Genomic DNA, 26,234 nt, shown 5'->3' with positions numbered 1-26,234 from the left:
TGGTAGTAAGGAAACACTGAATAATATTTAGGCCTCTTTCTGGAAGAATATATACTTTTATTTTTCGGAGGAATTTCATTTGACTTTTTAAAAAGCTATATATGCTTATTAGTGAAAATTAGAAAAGACAAAGTAAGCACACATAATAATCCCATCAATCAAAAGTAACTAATATTAACATTCTAAGTTACTTCCTTCTGAACTGACTTTTCAGGATAATATATGCTTGTGATCATACTATTCATATAATTTTATATTCTGCTTTTATTTATGACATTATATCATAAGTATACTTTTCATATTTTCACATGATATTACAGACTGCAAGAGTTTTTCCCCCCTTGGCAAGATTTAGATAGTTCCCATGAAAGATGTTTCTTATAAAGAATACCTCACAGTGTGGGTGATCTATTGTGAGAAAAAGTAGCATAAAGAAAGTTAAGAGGTACTTTAGAATTTCTCACAAACCTATTATCTAACCGAGGCCATTGAAAGCAAGTCAGACAGTTTTAAACAGAAGTCACACAGGGGCATATTTCCCCATACAATGAATTTCTAGACCGGCCATGTATGAGGCATAACTAGAGTATTCACAATTCAAATGAGGGAGGGATGAAAGTAGTGAGAAATGAAGTTGTCTTCTTCATTTTTATTGGATTGCGTCACTGTCACTACACACACAGCTGGTCAAACAATGCACATTCCAGGAAGCAGATGGAATGTGATAGGGGCTGGAGGAACAGAATGTATATTTTTAGGTTTGTTACCTGACATCAAAAGAGAGAACAGCTGACACACTTCTTATTACTTGTCATCCCAGCTGGGATTAAGCCACCCAGTAGAAGACTGTGGTAGAGGAATGGGTCCCGTGATGAGCAGATGCAGACACTTCTGGGGGCAGTGCCTGGAGTTTTTCAGTCAGCACCATCTGGCAGCTTAGAGTAGTAGAAAAAGCACTAACTTTGAAGCTGGACACACCTGGGTTTTAATATTAACTCTTCTCCTTATCTGCTGTGTAACCAAAGATGGGTTTTTTAGCCTCTTTGAGCCTCATATTTAAAGGTGCGTGCGTGCGTGCGTGCGTGTGTGTGTGTGTGTGTGTGTGTGTGTGTGTGTAATACTTGTCATCAGAATGGCAAGGGAGATATCATGCAAGGGGCCAGCTTGGAATCTGCACCATGGCAGCCTCTTGGTCAGTGCTAGCTTTTCCATCCTCTTCTTTCTGAGATTACAGTTCAATATTATTTCCCGATTTTTGAGAAACACCTAGAAATAAGCATATTTACTTTCCTTGTATTAGAGCCATAACTAAGGAACACATTATTACTTCCTTATTATTTGCTCTTGGAAAGATGTGGCTCTAAGAATTGAGGCCCTGATGGGATCCAAGAGAAGCTGGTAGTCATGGGGCAGCTGCCTTGGCTTAGGAGTGACACCAGACTGCTCTTGAACCCTGGCCGTGTGTCTCAGTAGCTCAGTAGCTGTGAGAACTTTTGGGAGGTTGCGTAGAAAATTCTAGTCAGTTTTGATTAAGGAATGATTTCAGTAATTCCATACTCAGGTTCCTGACCCCTGAACTGCTCAGTTAGCCCTGGAAAATAACCTGCGTTAATGGTGGCCTACCGCTTAAGGAGCTTGTAAGCTCGGTTGTATTCATTATCCTATTGGATCTTAGGAGCCTGGGAGATTAATTTTTTGAAAAGTCTTTTTATCAGGCCTGTGTGCAGAGTGGCTGTTTCATCGCTTCTCCCTGCTGCTCTTGTCCTGCAGGGGAGGCAGCCTGAGGTGAGCCAGCACACTGAATGTGTGTGCCCACCACTCTGTCACTCGCCTCTCTCGAGGCACTTTCACTTTTCCAGCTTTAGTTTCCTCAGGCACCACATGGATACAGAAATTATATTTGCTCCGCCAAATTTGAAACATAGAAGAGACATTAAATAATTAATTAGTTATTTTGTCCACAAATGTTTCTCCAGCCCTAGCCAAGAGCCCTGGTGGCGCTCAGTGTTCTGGAGAGAGAAAAGCACCTGGGAACAGGATTCTGACTCCAGTCGTTCATGCAGTTGAAGTACTTCGACCTTCAGTGGCCCATCTGATCTTTTTAGGTCTCATTATTCCCTGAAAAAAACATATTTGTCTCTACTCTGCAACTTTTATTCATTCTCAGTCTATTACTATTCATAAAATTTGTTTTATTGTTACTCCAAATTTATATTTATTAATTAAATATTGCACATTTATCATAATAAAGACTATCCTTATTAAAACTCTTTGCTGCTTTCCTGACCAAAAGCACTTGGATTTTCATCTTAATAAACAACAAGTAACACAATACTCTGAAAGTCTGTATATATTGAAACATGAATGAGTGTTCTAGAAGTTGAAGTTCATAACAGGTTGTAAGGAATTAGTGTTTGGGGCTAGTCAGAGCCTCTTTCTCATAGATGAGGTCTCCAAAGGAGAATGACTTGCCCACAGTCACTTGCCCAGTGACTTTCTGGCTGGTGTTACTTCAGCTCAATAGATTTCAAACAGCTTATGTTCTTAAGAGTAACCTCTTGGTGTATTTGTTTCCTCTTCTCTACACTGAAGACTCCTGGAAGAGCCCATGCTTTAGAATTAGATAAAATTAAGCTTGAGTCAAGGCTCAATACATTTTCTACTTGTGTGTCTCAGGCTAGCTACTTAATCTTTCTAAGCCTCAGCTTCTGCATCTATAAAATAGGGATAATAGTACCTATCTCACAATGTTGTAGTAAAGATTAATGAGTCAGAAATAGAAAACACCTAACAATTCTCTGTGTATAGACCCAAGATAAGGAAGCTTTCCTTCTTTCCTCTGTCCCAAGAGGCAGCACTTCTCTTCGTGCTGCAGGATACAAAGAGAGGCAGAAAGTACCTTTTTCTCCAGAGCTGCATAGGCTAATCAGCCAGTGAGAGAAAAGAACTGGTCCATCTTCAAATTGATGCTTGTTCCAAGAACATCTGGGAAAGTGGACAGTACATACAAAGGAAAATTGACCATGTCGTCAAGCTGCAAACATTCATTAAAGCCATCATTTATTGTAAGCTTCCTGCATTCTGGCCATTTTAGATAAATTGTCCCTAATGAGCCCAAATCTTACATCACCTCCTGGAGCACATAAGAAAATAATGTTCAGAGAGACCAAGAGACTTTCTTTCCCCAGGTGATGTGGCTTGTCTGCATGAGCTGGAAAGTGCTCAGTCTGCCCAATGTGGAAGTCTGTACCGTCTTCCCTGAATGCATTCTATGGGTTTGCTCCCTGCTATGATGCTTGAAGTTGGGGAGTGTGAAAGAATTACAGGGCTATACTGTTTTTAGGGGTGTGGGCATGGACACAGATTGGCCACATCATGTAAATTTATGGCACCATTCTGTCTTGGCAGGGGTCGGATCTTGGTGATCTAATCACTCTCTAGTGACTCTGCAATCTGCAGGCTTTGGAAATTCATAATCGAGGATTTAATTACAAGACCACATAAATTTATCTAAGGTTGATCCATAAAGCTCTTGGGCCGAAAGGTTCGGGAGGGAGGGAATGTTGTTTTAGGTCAAGACGTCCAGTTCTTCATGGTAAGAGTGACTGTCGGATCATATGAAGTATGGTGGGGAGAGACTTCTGTATTCTCTATGGGAACATGGTCTTGAATTTATTATAGGACACCTCTCTCATGGTGCTTGGTTCCTTGAAAATAAACTCATTTCAGGTTTCATTGGTGACTTAGTTCAGGGCCTTCGCTAACTGATTCTAACTTACTTAAAGTCAAGCTTTCTTCAAGCCCTCCTTCACCCTTCCTGTCCTCCTTGAACTTATTTTATAGCCCTGGCAGCATACCACAGAAGATAGCACACTAAGTAACCCTTTTGAGATCTGGTCCCTGTCTCCTTTGTTATCACTTTTCCCCCTCAGACCCTGAACCACATTGAGCCTCAGGTCCCAAGATGTACCTCTGTGACTTCTGTGCATACTGCTCCCTCTCTTTGGATCAGCACTCTCATCCTATTCACTTGGCTAACTCCTGGGCATCCTTCAGAACTCAGCAACTATTTGATTGGGCCATCATCCTTAACATTTCGTGTTTTCGAAAGCCCTCAATTAATCAATCACTGATTATCAGCCCCTGTGACCTCCTCACTATCTCTCAAATCCATTCATTCTTTCCTTGCTGCCCCTCTCCTGAAGGTGGTTCAGGCCACCTTCGTCTGGATGACCCTAGCACCCTCCTAAGTGGTCTTCAGGTGTTCAGTGTTATCCATCACCAAGCTCTTCCTGACAGTGCTCACTAATGTGAAAATCTGATCAGGTCTCATCTCTGCTTCGCGCTCTTCAGTAAGCAGCTCCTACTGCCCCCAGAATAAAGTCCGCACTGCTTATCGTGGCTTGAAAGAGGCCCTATCTGGTCTGACTCCTCCTTATCTTTCCAGTCACATCTCTCACCACTCTTCCATAATGATACACTGCTCTGTGGCTCCACTGAATTAATTTTAGTTCCCTGATCCTACCATGTAATTTTTCACATTTGGAATTTTGCAAATGCTTTTCTTCTCCCAGGAATACAATTTTCTTTATTCTTTTCAGAGCTTATTCCACTTTGCTTTAGTTCAAATTAGATATGACTTTCCCCAGAAAGGCTTTGGTGACTCATTACAACCCACCTATATGACCCTAGAGTATAGATCATAACTGGTCTGGGTGCTCTTAAAGCACCTCATTTTGCCCATCGTGATACATTATGTTAATTATCTTTTTATTCCTCTTTGTCACTCACTAGGCTGGGAGTTCTGTGAGTACAGGGACCATATCTGTCTTATTAACCACTTCACTTCTACCTCCAAGCACAATGTTGAAAGATTTAGGTCTACGGCCATGCCACCCTAAACAAGCCCGATCCTGTCTGATCTCGGAAGCTAAGCAGTGTCAGGCCTGGTTAGTACTTGGATGGGAGACCACCTAGGAAGATCAGGTGCTGTAGGCGTAAAAAATAATAATAATAATAAGGGATTGTGAGCTGACAAGATGCTTGCAATCTGTGAGGTCAACCAAAGGTTGCCTCGCTTAAAAAAAAAGGAAAAGAAAAAGAAAGATTTAGGTGTGCAGCAATATTTGTTGAATGAATAAGTGAGTAAATGAATGACTTTAAGACTAACAGAGCCTCACCTGACTGGATTTGTGAGGCGTCTGTAGCATCTTGTAATTGTTCAAATCATCAGACTTGCTACATTTTTTCTATAACTGTTTGCTTATTTCTCTGTCTTTGCCACTAACTATAAGTTCAAAGCATAACACTCAGAACATTGTAGGTGCTTAGTCGATGTATATTGAATTACCATAAAGTGTGGAGGAGAATGATATGTACAAAGAGAAAGAAAATTTAAAAACACCAGCATCTCCCCTAAATGCTGGCTCTTGAGATTCTTATTATGTTGCATTGAAAATCCCTACCATTCCATGAACTACTTCTCCTTTTGTGACGTGTGTCTAGTCACGTCTGGTGCTGTAATTTAGCGTGATGTGGGCCATATTGGTAGTAAGAGCTGGAAGATTTGCCATATTAGTTCATCCCGCTGCTTCATTAAGCTCAGTGTGTTGCCTCTGGCACTGGCTGGGCCTGAATTTTAAGATGTTTGGGACAACAAAGCCCTGAACATTAGCTCTCTTAATTCCTGTGAGTCAGGTAAGGGTACACACCTTCCTGATGTTGGAGAGGCTTCATCTTTGCAGATAATCAGTAAATGCCTCAGAGCACAATGTTTTATTATCTCTGTGGATTTGCTAAGCAGATGATGTTCCCAGGAGTGCTAGAATTTCAGCAACCTCCTTCCATTACAGCATAGCTCCTAGGATGGTCAGAGTACATGTATTGCCAAGACAGAGCTCTCTGCCCAGTCCATCAAGAGAATACACATAGATAAAAGGCAGAGGACAGGATGGAGTGGAAGGGGAAGAACTAATGCCGGTTGTACATTTAAGCTTTAAAACAACCTTTACGTAAGTATTGCCATTTTACTTGAGAGGCAGCTGAGGCTCAGGGAGGTGAACGGCTTGCCTGAGGCCACACAACTTGTTAAGTAAAGAGATTCATTTACACCTAGATCTTTTTGACTCCAAAGCCTGGCCACATGCTTATTATTAGACTAAGCTTCTCCCTACTGAATGGCGTGCCTCTTTCCAAACACCAAGTAATATGTACAGTGAAAGACATCTTCCTACAGATCCACTGGTAGCACCATTAGGTTGAGATAACCTCAGCAAGAGAAAGGAATGATGACAGAATATGGTGGAGTTAGAAAGGGTGTTAGAAAAGCACAGGAAGCCTTAGTTTTTCACCTCCCTTGCCTGTGGCATGTGGGAGGTTGTCACATATAAGGGCATCACTTGATTGAGAAGGAAATGTTTATCTTTCTAAGGATGCCAGTTATTTATTTTATTTTTCAGATATACAAAGGTAAAGACCAGGTGAACTTGAAGGATTTTGACTGTGCATGAATCGGAATGCATTTCTAGATCTGTTTGGAACAAGCACTCCAATTTTGCAAATGCTCACTCTGAATATTATCATCAGTCCAGTTCACCTTCCAGTGGGCATCCCCACATCAGAAATAATAATAAAGATGCTGGTAATAGGTAGCTACTTTCTATTTCTATTTCTACTTTCTACATCAGGCAATATATTCAAATGTTTACATGTTATTTTCTCAATCAGAACAACCCTTTGAAGTAGACCCTTTTTCAAACAGCTCCATTTCACGGATGAAGAAATGGGAATTGGAGAGTTGAGACAAAGTCAGTGCTCTAACCCCAGAACCTATGCTCTGAATGGCACTGCCGTTCCGTCTCGCTCATCCATTCAGCAGATGGCACACATGCCAGGTGTACCTGGCACGGTAATTCAGAGCACATTGACCTGCTTGGCCCTCCCTGAGCATCCTTAAGTTTGCTTCAACTCCCCTCTCAACCTGAAAACAGAAAACAAACAACAACAACAACAACAACAACGACAAACCCTGTATCTTATCTGCCTGTCAATGCCCACCAGATCTTCTGAGACCCAGCTCAGATGATGCTTCCACGAAGCTCTTCCGTAGCACTCTCCTCCTCCAGTTCGATTAAGCCTTCCTTTCCCCATGATTGTCAACATATTGTTTTAAAAACTTTTTAAAAACTTTTAAAATTCAAATGAAGCTTTTATTTTTTTCTACCATCAATTAGAATTGTACTTATAAACCTTTCTTCCTTGCTAGATTGAGTCTTAAGTGAGACTTAATGTGAGGTACTGTGGCTTGTACATTATTATATTCTCTCAAAGTCGGGAGGAGGAGAAGACTTCCCAGTGGGAAAAAGGAAAAATGACAGTAATTATGTGACTACTAAATGCAGCCAGAGAATACAAGAGATTTATGAGGTTGGTAATGCTCCCATTTTTCAGGTGAGGAAGCATACTCAGATAAGTTCAAAATCAGTTCAGGATCACCCATCATGTAAATGGAAGAACAAAAATTTTAAACTCGGGTCTAAATGATCCAAAGCATGGGATCTTTCTGTTATATCATGCTGTTTTCCTGCAGTGGTCATCGAATCAAACCTCAATGAAAGCTTAGGTCCTAGGAGTCTGGTTTCTGTTGTAAAGTAGTAGCAATAAATGTAATTTACTTTTTAAAAAATTTTCTATAATATCACTGTAGATTCACTTCCCTCAGATTGGGAACTGTCATCACTTGCCTCTTTTAGCCTCCCCTGGCTGGCACTATTGCTGTAGGGAGAACTTGCAATCTGATTGTTAAACCAGAGGCAAGAAAAGCCATGCAGGACCTCACATTGGAAGAAGCCCAGCAGATGATGAATAGCAGACCTGAATCTTATCATGTATTTCAGGATGATGTACGGGACTGTGGGAAACTGCCTTTGACAAATGTGCACGGGAAAAGGAATTATCTCCAACTATGAAAAATGTTCTTATTATGTGATCCTAAAAAGGATCAGGACCCCTATCATTGGGAAAATGATCATCCCCGTATCCCTTATTAACAGCGATATGGAAGTAAGTGCTAAAGACACTGGACGTCTTACTGAAGTTGTGATGGATAGCCATGAGTGCTGGAATCAGGTTGGACTTATGCATAGTAACTGGATGCTTGATAGCAGGTGGGAAGCATGCAATGAAGCTAAAGTCGATTTTAGCCTGGCTTCACAAGGCTTTGCAAGACATACCTGCTATCTTAACTACATACCCAATAGCTTTTGGTCAGGCTGAAGATGTGATTAAATAGTGGAAGGAATGTGATATAAGTTTGTAGGAAATAAAACCCTTTCTATAGGGAGAAGAAGACTAGTGTGCCAGGCTTTTAAAATATTTAATCTGATTTTATTTTCACATTTCACGTGCAGACTTAAGAGTGAAGAGATTCAGTGGCCTGCCTGGGGCAAGAAACTAGCAGAGTGAGGATTTGAACCTGAACAGTCTCATTTCAGAGTCTCTGTGCTTTGTCGTCCATAGTAGCTTTAATAAATAACCTCCTGATTGGACTTCAAAATAGTAGAAATAGAAACAACTGAGTGCATATGTGAATGTGCCTACTGCAGCCTTGAGCATATAGCGGATGTTCAAGAAATGCTAGTCAAATCAAGAATTGTCAATACAAATTAATTTAATTAGGGGCTGTGTAATGACTGTAGAGTTCTTTGAGTTCCTTCCTTTCTTCTCTCCCTCCCTCTTTCTTTTCTTCTTTCCTTCACTCCATTTTTGAGCACTTTCTAAAAGAAGGCAGAGTGCTGGCCACTGATCGCAAGCATGTCCCGGGCTTAAGGAATTTAAGATCTAATATGAAAGACAACTAAGAAGCAATTATATTTTGTTGCAGTAAGTTGAAATTCCAAAACAGAGATAACCAAGTGTCTAAGAACTTCTTAGAGGCTGTGAGATCTAAATAAAGGTTTTTGGAGTTAAGATTTTTTTATTTTTTTATTCTTTTTATTTTTTATTTTTTTAGTTCAATGGATGCTTTGTGAAATATCTTCTATTATTATACTCATATGTCTGCCTATTAGATTTAAATCCTTAGTTGTAAAAAATAAATTCTACCCTGTCCTCCAGTGAAAGGAAGACCAGCAGATCAGAAATCTTACTCAGCAGCAACTTGCTCCCCTCTCTTCTAGAGTGAAAGCTCCTTCAAGTTATACACATATTTTATTCGCTTCCTATTATGCATAGAGCCAGGCACATAGTATGTGCTCATTAAGCATTGGTTGAACAATAGAATAGCCTATATTAGATAGGTAATTCTTTGGCCTTTGGCCTACATTTTCCTAGAATCGGTAATTTATATTCCATTAGTTTTCCTTTAATGTTTTAAAATAATGATTACTATGGCTTCTCCTCCTGCTCTCAGATTTATAGATTGCAAATAGATTTTGTGTAATTTGCTAATGCTGGTCGATTTTAATGGCTGCTTTGAGTACTTTGTAGTAGATTCTAAAGTCACAGCCTAGCTTTGAGTGAGAACAGTTAACACTCAGGTATATTTTCTTTCAATCTTTTTGTTTTTTTCTGCGCACGAGTATGTACACACAAGCATGCAAACACATACATTCTAACTTGATCATGCTCCATATTTAATTCTGCATTACTTTTTTACCAAACCTTACAATTTAAGCCATTCCTATGTCATTCTAAATTTTTGCAATTATCATTTTAAAAGTGCTAAGTGATCTCATTTTCCTTAGCTTTTACTCACAAAACCTCTCTCCTGGCCCTTCTGTCATTATTGCATGTTTCAGTGGTCCTTTTCCAAATTTGCCAAATTTTGCTTAAGCTGTGGCATACAAAACTGCTTTCAGTAGTCAGTGATTCATTCTGTTTTCATTTTTGAACTGATGTACTGTTTATCTTCTGTGTTTTGCGGCCAGGGCAAAATCTTGCACTGAGGAGAAACTGAGACTTTGAGGTGGGCTCCCCTTTGCGGGTGTCACCAATGGGGACACCACTCTAGTAAAGCCTTGGAATTAAGATTTGCCAGTGGGTGCCTCTGAGCTCGAGTGATTTTTGCAGTTCAAACCTTTTAACCTCAGCTTATCAACTTTAATATGTTGTCCTGGTGCCTTGATTTTTTGGTTCATCTGTTTTAATGTGATGAAATGTAAAAATGGAGCTCAGTTTTGTCCCCTCACAATGGCTTTAGGGGTTTTCAGCTGATAACCTATCTTTCGTCTGTTAAGGTTTCGAATTTTAAACAGCCCAAATACATTTTCCTGGTATCTGTCATCAAGTGATTAGTGCAACTATTTAGTTCTGGTCGTCCTTCCTATTCTTGGTAGATTTATTTTCTCTTCTTAGAATTCTACTGCCGCCTTCTCTGTCTGGGAGACTGGAGATGTCATTTAAACATTGCTTATTAGGATTCCATTATTTGTCGCTCATATACAGTCAGTTAAATCAAAAAGTCAGGCAGTGTTTTTAAATTGCAAATTTAAATGACAATTTATAGACCAGGTCTACTGGAAATTTTCTTTTCTCGTCATCTATCACCACTTGTGTGTGTATAGTTTTATGCTCTCTCTCTCTCTCTTCTCTTTTTATCTTCTTGAGAGCACAGCACCCATATCCATCAGAAAGATAGAACTGCTTGCAATCAAACAAAAAAAGGCACTAGATATCTTGAAAGAAAATGAAGACAAACACCCAATCCCAGACCTTACTTAAATATTAGTTTTCTTCCTCCTTCTTCCCCTCCCATGCTTCTTAAAAAAGAAACTTAAGTGTTGAAGCCCATAGTTTAGATTCAGATAAAGTAAACATTCACTGAGGGCCTGAAAATATGCTAGATACTGTTATTTCAGTTAGTCTGTGTGATAAACCAATGATAATGATGCTATTATTAGTAATATTATGACAGCTAATATTTATTGAGCGCATACTACATATCAGGCACTGTTCTGTGTATTTTGTCGTAACTCATTTAAGATAATAATATGTTAATTTCTAAAAGAGGAAACTGAAATTCGTGAGAGGTGAGTTGCTTGAGGCCCAAAACTGAGTTACTGATGGAGCTTCAGCTTCTGACTTAGAACTCTGTTCACCACACTAGCTTCTGTTTTCCATAAGAAATCTTTAGTATCTCTATTTTATAAGACTGTGAGGCTGAAAAATCATCTCACTATGCCTTGCTCAATTTCAATTTTTAGTAGATTGGGTTAGATAGAGTGGCTTTAAACCTTGAAATCACCCTCTTTAATCAGTCCATTTTCTCTGGGATCAGAGTAGATTGGCAAAGCATTATGATCTTCCAGTTCAAAGCTAAAGGATTATCTATCTCGATGAGTAAAATCATCTCTAAAATCCTTCTGAAGCCAGCTGCAGAGGTTGGTACATTTTAGAAAATGCCTGGTATACCCAATAACTTCAGTGATGAAAATTAATATAGGAAAATTTGCATCTGGAGGGCCCACTTTTTTTTCAGGAAAATATTGAGCTGATATTTATTGAGTGCTTATGAACTCTCATCTATGACTCATTTAATACTTCCTCATGGCACCATTATAAAAAGCATTTTTATTGATAAGAAAACTGAGGCTCAGAGAAGTTAGGCATTTTGTCCACATGTAGACAATGGTCCCACTGCATCTATCATGTCAGACTTTTTCTGCTCATCAGGCTTTAAAGTCAGCAGCAGCTGGAGGAGTTAAGGGCTGGTGGGATTCCAACCACACAGGGGAGGGAGGTGAAGACACGAGTAGATGAAAAGACTTATTCCTGCCTGGGAGCAAAAATGGAGAAAGAGTGAGAGGAAGCCAGGGAAGCCATCAGATAATAATACGGGTTTGACCCATAGTGAAAGAGAGAGGGAAGGAAGGAAGGGGGGGTGGAAGCATCTTAGATAAAAGCATTACGGAGTCCTTGAGCCAAAGTTGCTCACCAGAAGAACCCCATGTCCCCTAAGAATGGACTTATCTGAGTATCCCTGCCCTGCTTTATCACTGGCTGGGAGCAGCCTGTGGGAAGAGTGGTCCTGGTGCAGATGTGGAGATGGATTTTTGAGTGCAACATTTTGGGTACTTGGTTAGTTTGTTCCTCTGCAATTGGAAGTCTACAAGATGCATTTTTATGGCCTCCACATTGCACTAAACTGATACCCAAGATATCTAAATGTTATGGATTGCTATGAGATGTCCTCTCTAACTTCTTCAGCTTGCTACCATTTGGTGCAAACTAGCAATTCAGATTCCTCTTTCCATGCCACCCTAAGTCCCTCAGGAAGGTAAATGAGGTTAAAGGTGGTGCTAATTGAAGTCGGGGCCCCAGACTCTCTGGCCAGGTAGTCCAGCAATCCCCAGGACATTTTGCCCTTTCACATCCTGTAAGCACTCACAACAGGGGAGCCAATGCAGCTATTGGGTTGATAGCCCAAGAAGGAAGCCCTCTTAGTACCTAGCGTTCTTCCCACGCAAACAAAAAGAGAATGCTCATTCCATCAACCCTGACCCCCACCAATGCCAGGAAGGCTGGGGAGGCTCATTTCTTAAACATCCTTCTGATGGACAACATGCATAGGGCCTTATTTAAGTTAGCTCTGTGAACCCTCGCGACAACCCCAGTGAGGCGAGTGTTTTTTAGAGTATAGCCTAGTGATTGTATTACTGTCTTCAGAATTACAAATTGATCAGTCACGGGTCTGCCAGTTAGTAATTAATCCATATGACCTTGGGCAACTTCTAAATCCTCTAAGCCTCCATTTCTTTACTTGTAAAACAGGAGTGATGGGATCCGTCTCTCAGGGAGCTAATTCATATGTGTAAGCGACCCAGCATGGTGTTTGACATATATGTAGTGGCATGCTAGTTTGTTACTATGAAAAAAACCAAAGCCCAAGTATCTTGGTTGATTCTTGGGACCCTAAATTTTGTGAGAGGTGGACTGTGCAAGCCTGTGTGCATGCACCCATCATGGCCTGGCTCCCTGCTGGGGTGGTGGTGGTGGTGGAAAGACACTGCACCTTTCCTGACATCTTGGAGACTACAACTTAATGGTCCAATGCTGTTTGTTGGTACTCAAGCACTACGTGCTACTTCACGGCACCCTGCTCAGCCTTCACATTGCCCGTCCTCCAGAATCATTTGTTGCTTAGAATAGAACTCACTCATAAAAGAAGTGATCTGCAAGGCTGGGCGTCTTAAGGGCCTCAAGCCCAGCACTGGAAAGCCAGACACTGGCATGTCCCCTCTCGTCTCTCCAGGGCTGTCTTTTGTTCTTTCCAGACCTGCTTCTCACTTCTTCCTCTGCAGCCGAGATTGCCTTGGTCACTGCATTCATGGCCAACTTTACTGGCTTCTCCTTTTAAGAGCCCAACTCAGGCTGAGTCATCACAGTCCTAATCTCAGATTCTGGGCAGAGAAAATCTGTAAATCTCAGTCCAGCTCTGACAGAGATCACCTTTGGTTTGTTCAAGAATTAGGGACGTATAATGTGACAGTAGGTGTTACAGCCAACTCTGTGAGTGATAGGAGGGAATCAATATGCAAAGTAGTGAGGCACAGACTAAACACACAGCTGCCCAAAAAGATTCAGCTTAGAAGTCACTTCTTCCAGGAAGCCCTCCTGGACCCAACCAGACAAGGATAGTTAGGCCCTCCCCTGAGCTACTTGGATTCTGGGCCCTGGCTTCTGTTACAGTAGTTCTCACAATGTACTAGACTTTCCTCAACTCCACATCCATCTTCTCACGAGGTCCTGTCTCCTGAGGGGAGGGACTAGACTTGGTTTCTCTTTGCAACCTCCACCTATAAGCCAGTGCCTATCACATAGTAGGTACTTAGTTAAATGTTTACAAATTGAGTATTATTAGGGAAACAGACAAATAATCACACTGCAGAGTGAGAAGTACTCCCAGTCATGACAGAAAATAGTTGTTTTGACAAAAAACAGTTGTTAGACACACCCTGCCTCCCACTAAGGTGCGGTAAACATCAGTGAGGACAGAAGCAGAGCTGGATGTCTGCTTTTCATGTACAGTCATTGTCTGTGTTTTTGATCCCAAACTCCTTTAGCTTTTGAATCATAAAGAGCCTGCTGCAGCTACCACATAATAGCCATTTGGCGCCCCATGCATTAACGCCAATTAGCCTGGGAATGGTGAAAACTTTGGGGACTTAATGAGCTGAGTTGGCACCTGTTCACTCAGCACTTCAGTCTGCATCTCTTGAGCTGCTTAAACTAACTGGATGGTGTCAGATTTAACCTTTTTTAGGGAAAGGCTTACAAAGGCGTTTTTCCTTTAGCTTTTCCCAGTTTAGATTGGGTCACTGGCCTAAAGATTTTGAAGTGACAGTCTTCAGAGCCCAGGCCTACACCGTACCTACCCCCCACCACTTCCACCCACCCCTAACCCTACCTATTAGAGCTGATGGTCTGAGACTAAGGTAGTGTGTTAGTCCTGGAGACAGCACAGGTGTGATGTTCCAACCTGTCTTTCGACTTTAAAGTTATGTGATAGTACTTGACACTCAAGTGCTCAATGAACATTGGTGGAGAAACTGTCACCCAGCACACTGCAGTGTCACCAGTGTGAGTGTCCGCTCCAAGAGGCTACTGTTGTGATCAGGGCAGTATGACTGGCACCTCTGCCAGTACCTGGCACATAGTAGGTTCCCAGTAAATATTTGTCGAATGAATGAGCAAATGATGAATAGTAATTAAGAGCTCTAGCAGGAGAGAGACCTGGATTTGAATCTTGTGTCTGCCACTTCTAAACTCAGTGAACTCGGGCAGTTTACTTCTCTCTCAGACTCTGGTCCTTCATCCTTGATTGCAAAGAAGGCTTCCGTGGTTTAGGACTTAACTATAAAGCACTTGCTTAGCACAGTGGCTGGCACATAGTAAGTACTTAGAAATAGTAGCTTTAGAAATAGAAAGTTCTTAGTAACTTTCATTATTAATGGGGTAACTTTAAATAAATTTTTTGATACTCACATCTCAATCTCTTCATTTATAAAACGAAGATACTCTGCCTGCTGTGCAGGGTTCTTATGTGGAATAATGTGACATGGTGCTCAGAGCAATGTGCCAGGGCTGGGCTCAGTGCTCAGTGACTGGTAGATGGTGTCATCACCAGTAGTAGGAGACCATAGAGGCTCAGACTGTGGCAGCATCTCCCGGGCAGTGGGCAGGAGGAAGTGGGCAGCTTTGGAGGGGGCTTGTCTGTATCTCTGGGATGTGATGGCACTTTTGTGGGCAGACACACAGTGCTCTGGCCTTTCCTTTGCTTTTTACCCTGAAAGAACTCAGGCTTTTCAAAGGGATCCTAGGCCATATTATTAGACTTTTACCCAGCAAGCTGTTCTTTTCAGAAGACTGACTTTCATAATTCTCATGACCAAATGCCAACCCTCCTTTACCGAAAAGCCCTTAATCCTTTGATCTTGTCTCAGTCACAAGAAATGATTGTCTGCTACCTCTTGCCATATATGATTTAAAGAGGATTACTGGGCAGTACCCTCATTCTATCACTAACCTTCCTCTTCCCCACCAGCCAGTCACTTTCTGGTCTGAAATTCTAGTCTCCCAGTCCTTGGAAAATATCCTTGAAAGAAAAGAGCTAAGCAACGTAGCCGGGGTGGAGGCAAGGAACACCTCAGGTAAGATGCTGAAAGGGATATTCCGAAAGGAAAGGAAGAGGGGATTGAGTCTGGATATATTATATTGTTAAGTGAAGGAAAATCTGTGTGATTAAGACCAGGCAAGCACACCTGGTCTCCTAGTCGACAAAGCAAAACCATGGATGCCATTCTGCACAGCTCTTGAGTCAGCTCTGAGTGGGAGGGACCAGATATAACAACTCCAGTATGCTTTTGCAAAACAGGCACAGGGTATGTGTGGCTTGCTTGCAGTCACAGGGTGAGCAATGGCTTGTTTGAGACTGGATCCCAGTTTCTTGTGATGGCATAATGTTCTGTCAGCAGGAGCAAGGGCTACGAAGTAAGACAAGCCTGGTGTGGTGATCACTTGCCTGTTTGTGCTCAGATTCATTCTTCACTAGGCACGGCAGGGCATTCTGGGTATCTCATTGAGCAAATGCTTGCCATCTCCACCTTCCTGAGCTTTCCAGACTAGAGACTTCCCCCTGGGTTCAGCCAGTGGGAGGCGCTAGTGGGGAAATGGAGGATGGGAGAAGGGAGAAGTCAGGGCACTTCTCCCCATCACTCTGCTTCTCACTGTGGCTCTGCTAGTCACCACGTCTCTTCGGTGGATCCAGGCTCTGTCAGAAGGCTCCTCTTTTATGGCTGCAGTCCTCCCTGCCACAGTTCTAGCCACCTCTCAGTGGATGGCCCCATCTCCTGTGTTCTGGTCACAGTGCCTCCTCCTTTTCTTGATCTAAGGAGGCTGCTCTGACTAATCCTTAGATCACTTCCTTTTCCCATGGCTTTTCAGCTTTTCCAACACCATTGTAAGGGTTCTCCGCATTCAGTCCCCTCATTGAATATCTGGCAAGCACTCAATTTGTCTGATTGGCTCTTGACTGATCCTTTGTGTTTGAAATCTGGCTCCACAGGACATGAGAAATATAACTTTGGAGGAGCTACTTAATCTACAGAGCCTCCTTATCCACCCAGAATTGGGATTTTAGAATTAGAGATTATGTATGTATAGAACCTAACTGAGGGCTTTGCACACAGTAGGTATTGAATGAGTGGCAGCTCTCATGTTCATCTTACAAGTTATTTAGGAAGAAAGTAAAGACATCTCAAGGAAGAAACCTGGTCTTTTTATTTTTCAACTCCTACCAGAAGGTCAGACACTTAATAAACTTAATAAGTCAAGTTATTGAGAAAGTGCCAGTATCATTCCAGGCATTCCAAGATTTCCAAAGGAGGATTCAAAGAGAGTTTCCTGGATTTTCTAGTGCAAGTCTGTCAATGTTTTCACATTAGAAATCCATTTTAAATGTTAATTTGCTGTAAAGTTAAATAGAAAATACCCCAGGAACCCTTTGGAAGGCACTTGTTACAGCATCATCATCAATTGTTTCTGGTGATGGTTCAGTGCTTCTCCTTCCCCAGACTAGTTGTTCAGTGCTGAATGCTTTCACAGTTCTCAGCGATCATGGCTGCACCCCAGGCACACACAGGCTGTTCCCTGCATCAGAACTCTTGGAGGAGTGGCCAGATGTTCCTTGCTTCGGGGTGGGGAATTGTAAGGTTTTATTATTCACACTTGCTGAAAGTGTAAAATCTCCGATGGGCTCGTTGAACATGGGAAAATCCCCACATGTAAATATTTATGGATTATGAAATATTAAATATTTACCTCGACTTTTTAGAATTATAAATGACTTAATAAACCCTATGAGAAATTGAAATGGCTTTGTTTTAGAATGAACTCATATATTTGTTTCCCCAACTTCAATCTACTCTTTTAAGACCAGCAGCATGAGAGAGCATGGGGTGCCCATAAGAAAGATAGAGCTCTGCTTTTAAGCTGGGATTTGGTTCATTCTTCTAATTTCCCCTTCTGTGTTCCCTGATATGTTTTGGAGTGGACATATGAGAGTCAAATCCCTACCCTTCAGTGCTGTAGTTCTCCATTGTACTGTATAGTACAACCACCTGGAGCATTTGTCAAAAAACACATGGTCCTCCTCCAGACTCAATGGGTGGGCATCTCCATAGACAGTTCCTGGGCATCTCTAAGTATCGGAAGCTTGAACTGAGAACCGTGGGAGGTGTGTGTCTAAGGAGGCTGCCAGAGGGACAGTCGTGACATCACAGAGAGCACAAAGGCTTTGGAATAAGAGGCTTTGGTCCAGATCTGAATCTCACTTCTGCTGATGAATAGCTGCATACCTTGGAGAAAACCCTTCCTCTCTCAATTTCAATTTCCTCGTCTTTATAACAGAGATAAAAGTACCTCTCTGTATTAGTTTCCTGAGGCTGCTGTAACAAATTATAACTGTCCTAGCTAAAAAAAAGTACATAAATTTTCTCTCTTACAGTCTAGAGGCCAGAAGTCCAAAATCACGGTGTCAGCAGGGTTGCCCCCACTGTGGCAACCAAGCTAGATCATGAAAGGTGATTAGAAGCTTATTAAACAGAAGGCAGGTGTGCGTGTGCTGCCTGAGATGCTCCATGTATCAAAGCATACGGAATCTCTAGAGGAGAAGCTGTTTCTTGCTGCTCCCAGCTTCTGGTGGCTGCTGGCGTTCCTCGGCTTATGGCCACATCTATTTGTGTTGTCTTTACAAAGCCTTCTCTTCTGTGCGTCTCTTATAAGGACTCTTGCCATTTGATTTAGTACCCACCCAGATAACCCAGCATCATCTCATCTCAAGAGCCTTAATTACCTCTGCAAAGACCCTTTTTCCAGGTAAGGTCACATTCACAGTCTACACGGATTAGGACATGACCATATATTTTGGGGGCCGCCATTTAGCCCATTACAGTATCTAAAGGGCTGATGCTCTCAGTCACTGACAACAGTTCTGATTGGTTGTTACCCATGCCATAAGTTTACTTAAAACAAGTCTGCTTTGTGGACTTGTTGTGGATGACCAAAATTATATGCATGCACCTATGTGTCTGAGACAGAATAACTCATTAAACATCTTCTTTTACTACAGGGTGATTATACATACTACTAATCATGTATTCATTAATTCACTATTCACTTAAATAACAGTTTATCGAGTACCTGTCTGCTATGTCCCAGTCACTAGCCAGGCCCTGAGGATATACAATATAAAACAGAGTTTCTTTCCTGAGACACAAGCCGATTGTGAGGATAGACAATGAAACAACTGTATAAGTAATAAGTACCTTAATGAAGGTATTTCATTCAGGGATTAGAGGAATGATAAATGTACCAGGGAGATTGGAGAAAGCCTCACAGAAGAGGTGGCATTCAAGCTAGATCATGAAAGGTGGTCAGAAGTTTATTAAACAAAAGAAAGACATACACGTGCCACCTGAGATGCTCCATGTACTGAGGCCTACGGAAGCACAGTGTTTTGGAGGGATGGTGAGAGATTCAGGATGCTGGAACACCGGGTTCATGTAGGGGAGCGACAGAAATGAGAGAGCCGTAGGAAACAAAAGCCAGATTTTATCTACTGCTCACAAAGGGAAAATATTATTAATCCCGTTTTACTAGGGAAGAAAGAAAAATGAACTTTCTCAGCATCACATTCCCGCTTATCAGGGAGACTTGTGCCCAGTTTTCTGCCTCCCCCGCTTTCTGATAGCAGGAGACCAGTATCCCTCAGTGCCCTTCTTCCATTGTCTGCTGCTGGTTCTTTGCTTGTTTTCTATTTCCTCTATATTGGGAGCCCTTTTATTCTAGGGGTCATGCCTTGTGGCTAGCACGTGCCCCTGGCCGGCCTTGTGTCTGATACCCAACAGGCATTGAGCAAATGTTCTGAGTTTTATCACAGCAGAAATTCTGGCATCAAGTGGGAGAGCTGGATGAGATTCTTTGTGAAGTCCTCTCTAACTTCCAGCTTCTATATTGAGTTTGCTTACATGAGAAGGTGAGATTTTCTTTTGGGGTCAAAATCCACGGATACCACCTGGGACCTAGTGTTACTTATTTCTCCGGGGGCAGGGGAGTATTTCCACACAGAACTCACTCTCCATCTGTCACATGCTTTTTTTATTCGGTTTACATGTATAGATCTATTTACTTTTGCCGTCCACATGAGTGCTGCTTTTTCAATAATTCATAGAAATGTCGCACAAAATTAATCTACAATGAGAACTCGAACTTGACTAAAGCCAGAGCCCTGCTTGTAAATGTCTTTGTTACTGTCCCCATATCCGTTAGACCTCTTTTCAGTCTTTCTTATGTTCCGAATTCTCCTTTAAGAAGAGCCAGTTTGAGGAAATCATTAATCTCTGACAGTTGTGTAGATATAATTAAAGATATATGAATTTAAAAATACCTGCTATCTCAAATTACTTCCTAAAAGAGCAGGGAGGGTGAGAGAGAGAGTTCTATTTAAAATGTCAGATACAGACACATTAGGCCGGGTAGTCAAAGCACTGTATGTCTGTCACTCATGAAAACTGACAATTAGGTCCATAAATAGATTTTACAGGCTTCCACACAAGAACGCACATCCTGCACGTCTCAGCCGCATAAAGATGAGGAGCTCAGATGGCAGCCGCTGACTCATGGGAAAGGAGTAGGGATTGGGAGGTGGTGAATGAGACATTCAGAGCAAATTCAGTGTACCCGGGGGGTTGGGTGTGAGGCTCATGGGTGGAGGGGAACCCATTGATAGAGGAGAAGGGCATGGCATCCCGTCCTGGCTTGCCACACAGCACCCACATGGACTCTGGCCAGCCTCCTCATCTCCCTAGGTGTGGGTCTGTTTCCCCATCTGTAAAATGAAATCACTAACAGCAGTTTCAGCTATTTCCACTTCTAAGGGTTGCCAGGAGGATCAAATGAAGCTAGAGTAAAACTCCTTGGAAACTAAATAAGACCATGCATATGTAAGTCGTTGATTTGTTTTTACTAAGATTACTATTGTTGCTGACATTCACAGATGAGGTATTGATATATATACTCCAGGAAGGGATAGGATAGGTTATCAGAAAGCACGTTAAGACCAAGACATCAGGGAATCAAAGAGAAGTGCCAAGGAGGAAAACTGAACTTGTCGCCACCTTTGACGGCAGGAAATTAAGCCGCGTTCGTGAGTGAGAGCCTGGGAGGTAGGGAGACGGAGTCCGGAGAACAGCATCTAGGGTCCGTGCTCAGGGGTTCTCGCTCTCTAGAGGTTCGACCTTGTTCAAGGCCCATGACACCTCGGACCCTCAGTCTCCCTTCCAGAAAATAGGTCACTTGATTCTATAATTACCTTCTCCGCAGGACTGATGTGAAATCAGATAAAATCCCAGATGTGCATTGGAAATTGTAATGCCAGCATGAATGTTATGATTGAAAATATGATCGTGATCAGATTGGAAAGAGGTCAGAGGCAAGTCAGGTACCCATCCTCCAGCCTGTCATTCATTCATTCACTGATCTCATTCAATAATCATGTTTAAGTTACTTATATTTTTGTATTTCCCTTCATTATTTGTCTTTCATTGACAGAATGAGGTTCCACAGAGGCAGGACATTTTTTATGTTTTGTCCATGAATATGTCCCAGGTACCTAGAAGAATTCCCAGCATCTAGTAGGTCAACAATAGATACTTAGTGAATTAAGTCTATTCTATTTTAGGCATCATGATGAGAGCAGGTACTGGAGTACAGGAAAGAAGAGAGGAGACTTTGTCCTTCAAAGAGTTCATGGTTTGGTTGTGAGGCTAGAGGAGAGATATATGCACAGATGGACCTACAGCAAAATGCTGCAGTGCAGCATGATATATACAGAAGATTCTATAGCTGGCCCAGGCCACACTCAGGAGGGTTAAGGAGCTCTCAGGGAGCTGATCTTCCTGATATTTACAATTTGCCCCTTGTGGTGTAGAGCAAAGTGTATGGGATTGGAATGGGGCACACACCTAAACTTAAATCCAGGCTCTGCCATCAAACAGTTGTGATCTTGAGTCACCTAACCACTCTGAGTCCCATTTTCTTTTGAAAAACATTGCGAGGATTTAATGCAACAACAAATACAATGAAAACAGTGGTACAAAAGCTGGCTCTCAGTGAACGGCACCCAGTATGCCACCATTCCTTGGCTTTTCTCTCCAACCCTGAAAGAAATGGCAGCTTTTACAGGTGTTTTGCCTTTGAGATATAAGTTTTCTCTTAGTCTCTCGTAGCACTCAAGAGGTCTAGCCTCTTACTACTACTGCTGTGGCTGCTACCACTGCTGCTGCTTCTCCTGCCACCACGATCATCACTGCCACCACCGTCACCACTGCCACCATCGCTGTACACCTCTGCTTTTACTCAGTTACTACTTTTACCAGTATTACCGCCACTGTTGTTGTTACTACCTATCATCCCTGCTCTGACCAGCTACCATCAGTGCATACTCACTAGTACAGGTTTTCCCCAAAGCATTTTATATATTTAATCTTTTTTTTTCTTTTGGAACCACATTTATTTTATTTTATTATTATTTTATATTAGTTTTAGATATACAGTACAGTGGCTAGACATTTCTGTAATTTACGAAGTGATCCCCTCTGTTAATCTAGCACCCACCCTGAGACTACACATAGCTGTTACAATAATATGGACTCTATCCCCTATGCTGTACTCTACATCCCATGACTATTTTGTAACTACTGATTTGTACTTCTTCCTCCCTTCACCTCATGTAATCTTCACACCGACTCAGTGACAAAAGTGGTATCTTCTTCCGTTTATGAAAGATAGGTTCCAAGGGGTTCGTTAATTTGCCCAGGTCACACTGCTCTGAAGGGATGGGGCCAGGGAGAGACATTCCTAGTCCGTGAGCTCCTTCAGGGAAACGAAGGGCTCACAACGCCTGGCACAGGCCTGGCACACGTGTGGAGTTTGTGAAATACTTACTGCCTGGACAGTGACACCATGCTCAAGTCCACTGTGTTCTGGGACACCTAGGAGGTGGGCCTGCACTGGTGCTCTTGGAGCGTGGGACCCATATTTCCAGGATGGGAGAGCACTTCCCAGGGTCCTTCTCTCTTAGACTGGCTGGGAGCAGAGATGCGAGGACTGTGTGCTCCTGCCTGTTGCACCCAGAGGAAGAGGCTCAGGGATGCTCTTGGTCACATTTTACATTAAAAGTGGTCAGACTGGATGCAAATGAGTCTCTTAGAGATGCAAATGACTTTCCTACAAAGAGCTCTGGGTAATTGCTGAAAGGATCTGTGACTAAAACCACTGACTACTGAAAAAAAAGAAGAAAGAATTCCTTTGGGGACTTGCCAGCTAATTAGTAATGCCAGTCCTGCTTGGTGGCTAGCCCGCAAATGGGGGCAGACCTGTGGGTTTGGGGTTCAGTCTTTATCCTTGTGGGCATCTCTGGGAAGAAGCACCAAGGGCAGGAGACAGGCCCTGAGGTTTCCGATCACATGCTAAGAGCTCTTTAAGGGAAATAAAACTTCTGGGACTGTTTTGCCTAATGATTGTATCTGATGTGATTCCAGTCCAATAGGCCTAGTTCACATGTGGCTTCTGCCACATAAAGCTGTGTGACCTTGGATAATTTGTTTTCTCTGAGCCTCGGTTTCCTCATTGGTGCCATGGGAATTATAATGCTCAGTGACAAGAGTGGTTGAGCATTAACAGATACAAGCTGCCCGATATGTTGAATAGCTTCTCAAACCTGCCAAGTGCATCCTTTCCTCCCCTCTCTGACGTTCATTCCTAGATTCCATCTGTTTTGACAGTCACCTCCTCTGTTAACTGGCTGGAAACCATCCCTACTCTCCCCCAAATCCTCTTCTCTCACTCCCCCACCAGTAACCTCCTTGAGAACAGTGGCTGTGCCTCTTTTATTTCCATTTGCCCAGTGCAGGTACTGGCTAGATGAATGATCAATAATGAATAAATGGGTGACTATTGATGGAGTCCTTGTCACTTCCGTACATAAAAGCAACAATGATATTTCCAAATCATGCTTCGGTTTGGAAAAATTCCATTATTATCATTTTACAGGTAAGAGAGTTGGTGTTTACTGAGATGGGAGTGACTCTCCCAAGGTCACCTTTATGGTATATGGCATGTCTGACACTTCACTAGTCAGCAAGGGTGCATTGAGCACTTGCAACATGCCCACTGAACTAGGTCATGCCTTTGTTATTTTTTTCCCTTCTTTATAGCTTCCCATGGGGAGCAGGATTCTTGCTAGGACCAAGAATCTTAAATGAACAATTCTAACTGCTTGGGATATACCAAAATACATATGGATCACTACCTTCATGGAGCTTACATTCAGTCAGTGAGAGCAGAGAGCAGAGATAAACTACACATTTCTTAAGTAAATTATTGAGAATGTTAGAAGGTGACCCCTGATATTAAAAAAAAAAAAAAAGAAAGAAAGAAAAGGAAAGGAAAGGGCTTAGGGACCTCTGAAAGGGATCTTTAGCCTCTGTCATCTTTTGTTATAAAACAGTTATTATTTAGTCATTGAGTATGTCCCCATTCGTACATTGAGGAAATGTATGCCAGATAATAAGGAGATACACGTCAAGGTGTGAAGAATTAAATCTAGGCTGATGGTGTTTCTTACAAGGGCTGGGGTGGTGGCACGGGGGACTGCAGAGGGCCAGAGTTGCCAGTGTGTGTGAATACACTACGGGGTAGGTGTAGTAATCGTAAACATAGCTAACAGTTATTGAGTGTTTACTATACACCAGGCACTGATCCAAGTCCTTTGTACACAATAACTCATTTAACCCTCACAACAACCCTATTTGATAGCCGTTATAATGAGCCCCATTCTGTGGAGGGGGAAGCCATAGCACAGAGAGGTTAATAACTTCTCCAAGATCAAACAGAAGGAGATGACCAAGCTAGAATGTGAACCCAGGCTGACTGTCTCTAGAATTAGCTGCTTTAACCACGCTACCATGCTGAGGAGTAGAAACCAGCTTCCTCTAACTAAAAGAGCTGGTATAGTATAGACTAAAAACTTCCCAGTCCTACTGATGTGGGCTGAGGAGTGATGAGGGCAGAAATACAGTGAAATCACTCTGAGTGTGAGAAAACTAAGAGCATGGAACACCTCGAACCTGCTTTTGGACTTTAGGTGAGTCCCCTGACTCCTCTGTGCCTCGTCTTTCTTATCTGGACCACGGTGATAGAAGAGATTGGGTGTCTTGTGCTATGTAGCCCCAAGGTCTGTGAGATTTATGTAATTTCATTGACTTAACAGTCAGTGTAATTCTTAGGAGCTAAGGTCCCAAGCTTTGAATTCAAACTGATTTAAGCTTGAATTATGGCTCTACATTTTACTGCTTGGATGAAGGGGCATGAAGGGGGATGTGGTTTGAATAGTAGCTTAAGATGTGCAAACTGAGCCTCAGTTTCATCATCTGTTAAAACAGGTATGCCAAAAGATCCTCCCTTGAAAGGGTTATAATGAAGACCAAATTAGATCTTATATGCAATAAACATCCATATAATGGCATTTATAATATTATGGGGACTCTGGCTCACCCACCCTAAAATATGATCCCCTTGAAGGAAGGCAGAGATGGCTTCATCCTCTTCTCTGTCTCCAGGCACTGAGCCCAAGACCTGGCATGATGAATGTTTATGGGTGAAGGAATGAAGCCTTTGTGTTGCTGAGTCTGTCCTCATGGCAGAGAAGGTCAGCAAGACTGCTTCTCGGCCAGGTTCTCTGTGCATCTGGGATTCATTATTGCATATATTGTAGATTTCTGAAGGTCTTTAAAGATGCTTTCAGTCTTGAACTAAGAATCAATGTCAAATTTTGAGGTTTACAAACTTGTCTTTAAAAAAAAAATCACCTCGTACCTTTCTTCCTCAGTACATTAGCAAAAAAGAAATGGAGGACAATGTTTAAAAAATTGGGAAAGTTGTGAAGTTCCTCTAAGATAGTGCTTGATGTCCTGGTCTATTTTTAATTGTTCAGTTCCTACAGCAATGTCACAGAAGCCCAGAAATTATTGGCAGCAGTTGGCAGAAGGAAGAGTTCCGCTTAAAACTGGTTAATATTCTGTTTATTACTTCTTATGCTCTAGTTTCATTGTGACCCAAGTAAATTACAAATTATGCTACCTTCATGTGTGTGTCCTTTACTCTGTGTGTTTTGCAATTTTTCACTGTTGCTCTGTCCTACCTCTGCTCACCAGGAACCAATGGGACCTCAAACTTCTCAGAACTTTCTCGGCCTTCATTCTCCAAGTCTTTGCATGTGCTTTTTGCTTAGCTGGTAATGCTTCTCTCTCTCAATATCTCTCTCTCTCTCTCTCTCTCTCTCTCTCTCTCTCTCTGTATCTCTGTAAAACCACACACAAAATACATATATAAATAGATATATATATATGTACATCCCACTGGTTGTGTTTCTCTGGAGAACATTGACTAATACAGAATTATACATATATTTCCAAGATCTGACTACTGAGCAGGCCTAGAAACAATGACTCCCAGTAGTAATGGGCATAGCTAGCACTCACATCTTGGTTTCTAATTATTCTCTACTAAAAGGTACTGGGTCCTTGGAAAAATGGCTGATTCCAGGATTGAGACATGGAAAATATGAGATAAGCCTGGAAAATCTTGTGGTGCCAGAAAAAAAGAGGGACCTACAAATA

The 26,234-nt window shown here is 42.0% G+C and overlaps 1 protein-coding gene and 1 pseudogene across 5 annotated transcripts in view; both read left to right on the top strand.

Annotated features, from left to right (window-relative positions):
* DAB1 (DAB1, reelin adaptor protein) overlaps window positions 1-26,234 on the top strand; it is a 375,105-nt gene that overhangs the window by 121,718 nt on the left and 227,153 nt on the right. The window lies entirely within an intron of this gene.
* Window positions 4,880-4,998, top strand: LOC112485844 (annotated as a pseudogene).

Source organism: Pteropus alecto, unplaced genomic scaffold (genome assembly GCF_000325575.1).
Source record: "Pteropus alecto unplaced genomic scaffold, ASM32557v1 scaffold25, whole genome shotgun sequence".
Lineage (NCBI taxonomy): Eukaryota > Metazoa > Chordata > Mammalia > Chiroptera > Pteropodidae > Pteropus > Pteropus alecto.
This window is presented reverse-complemented; position numbering and strand designations above follow the sequence as displayed.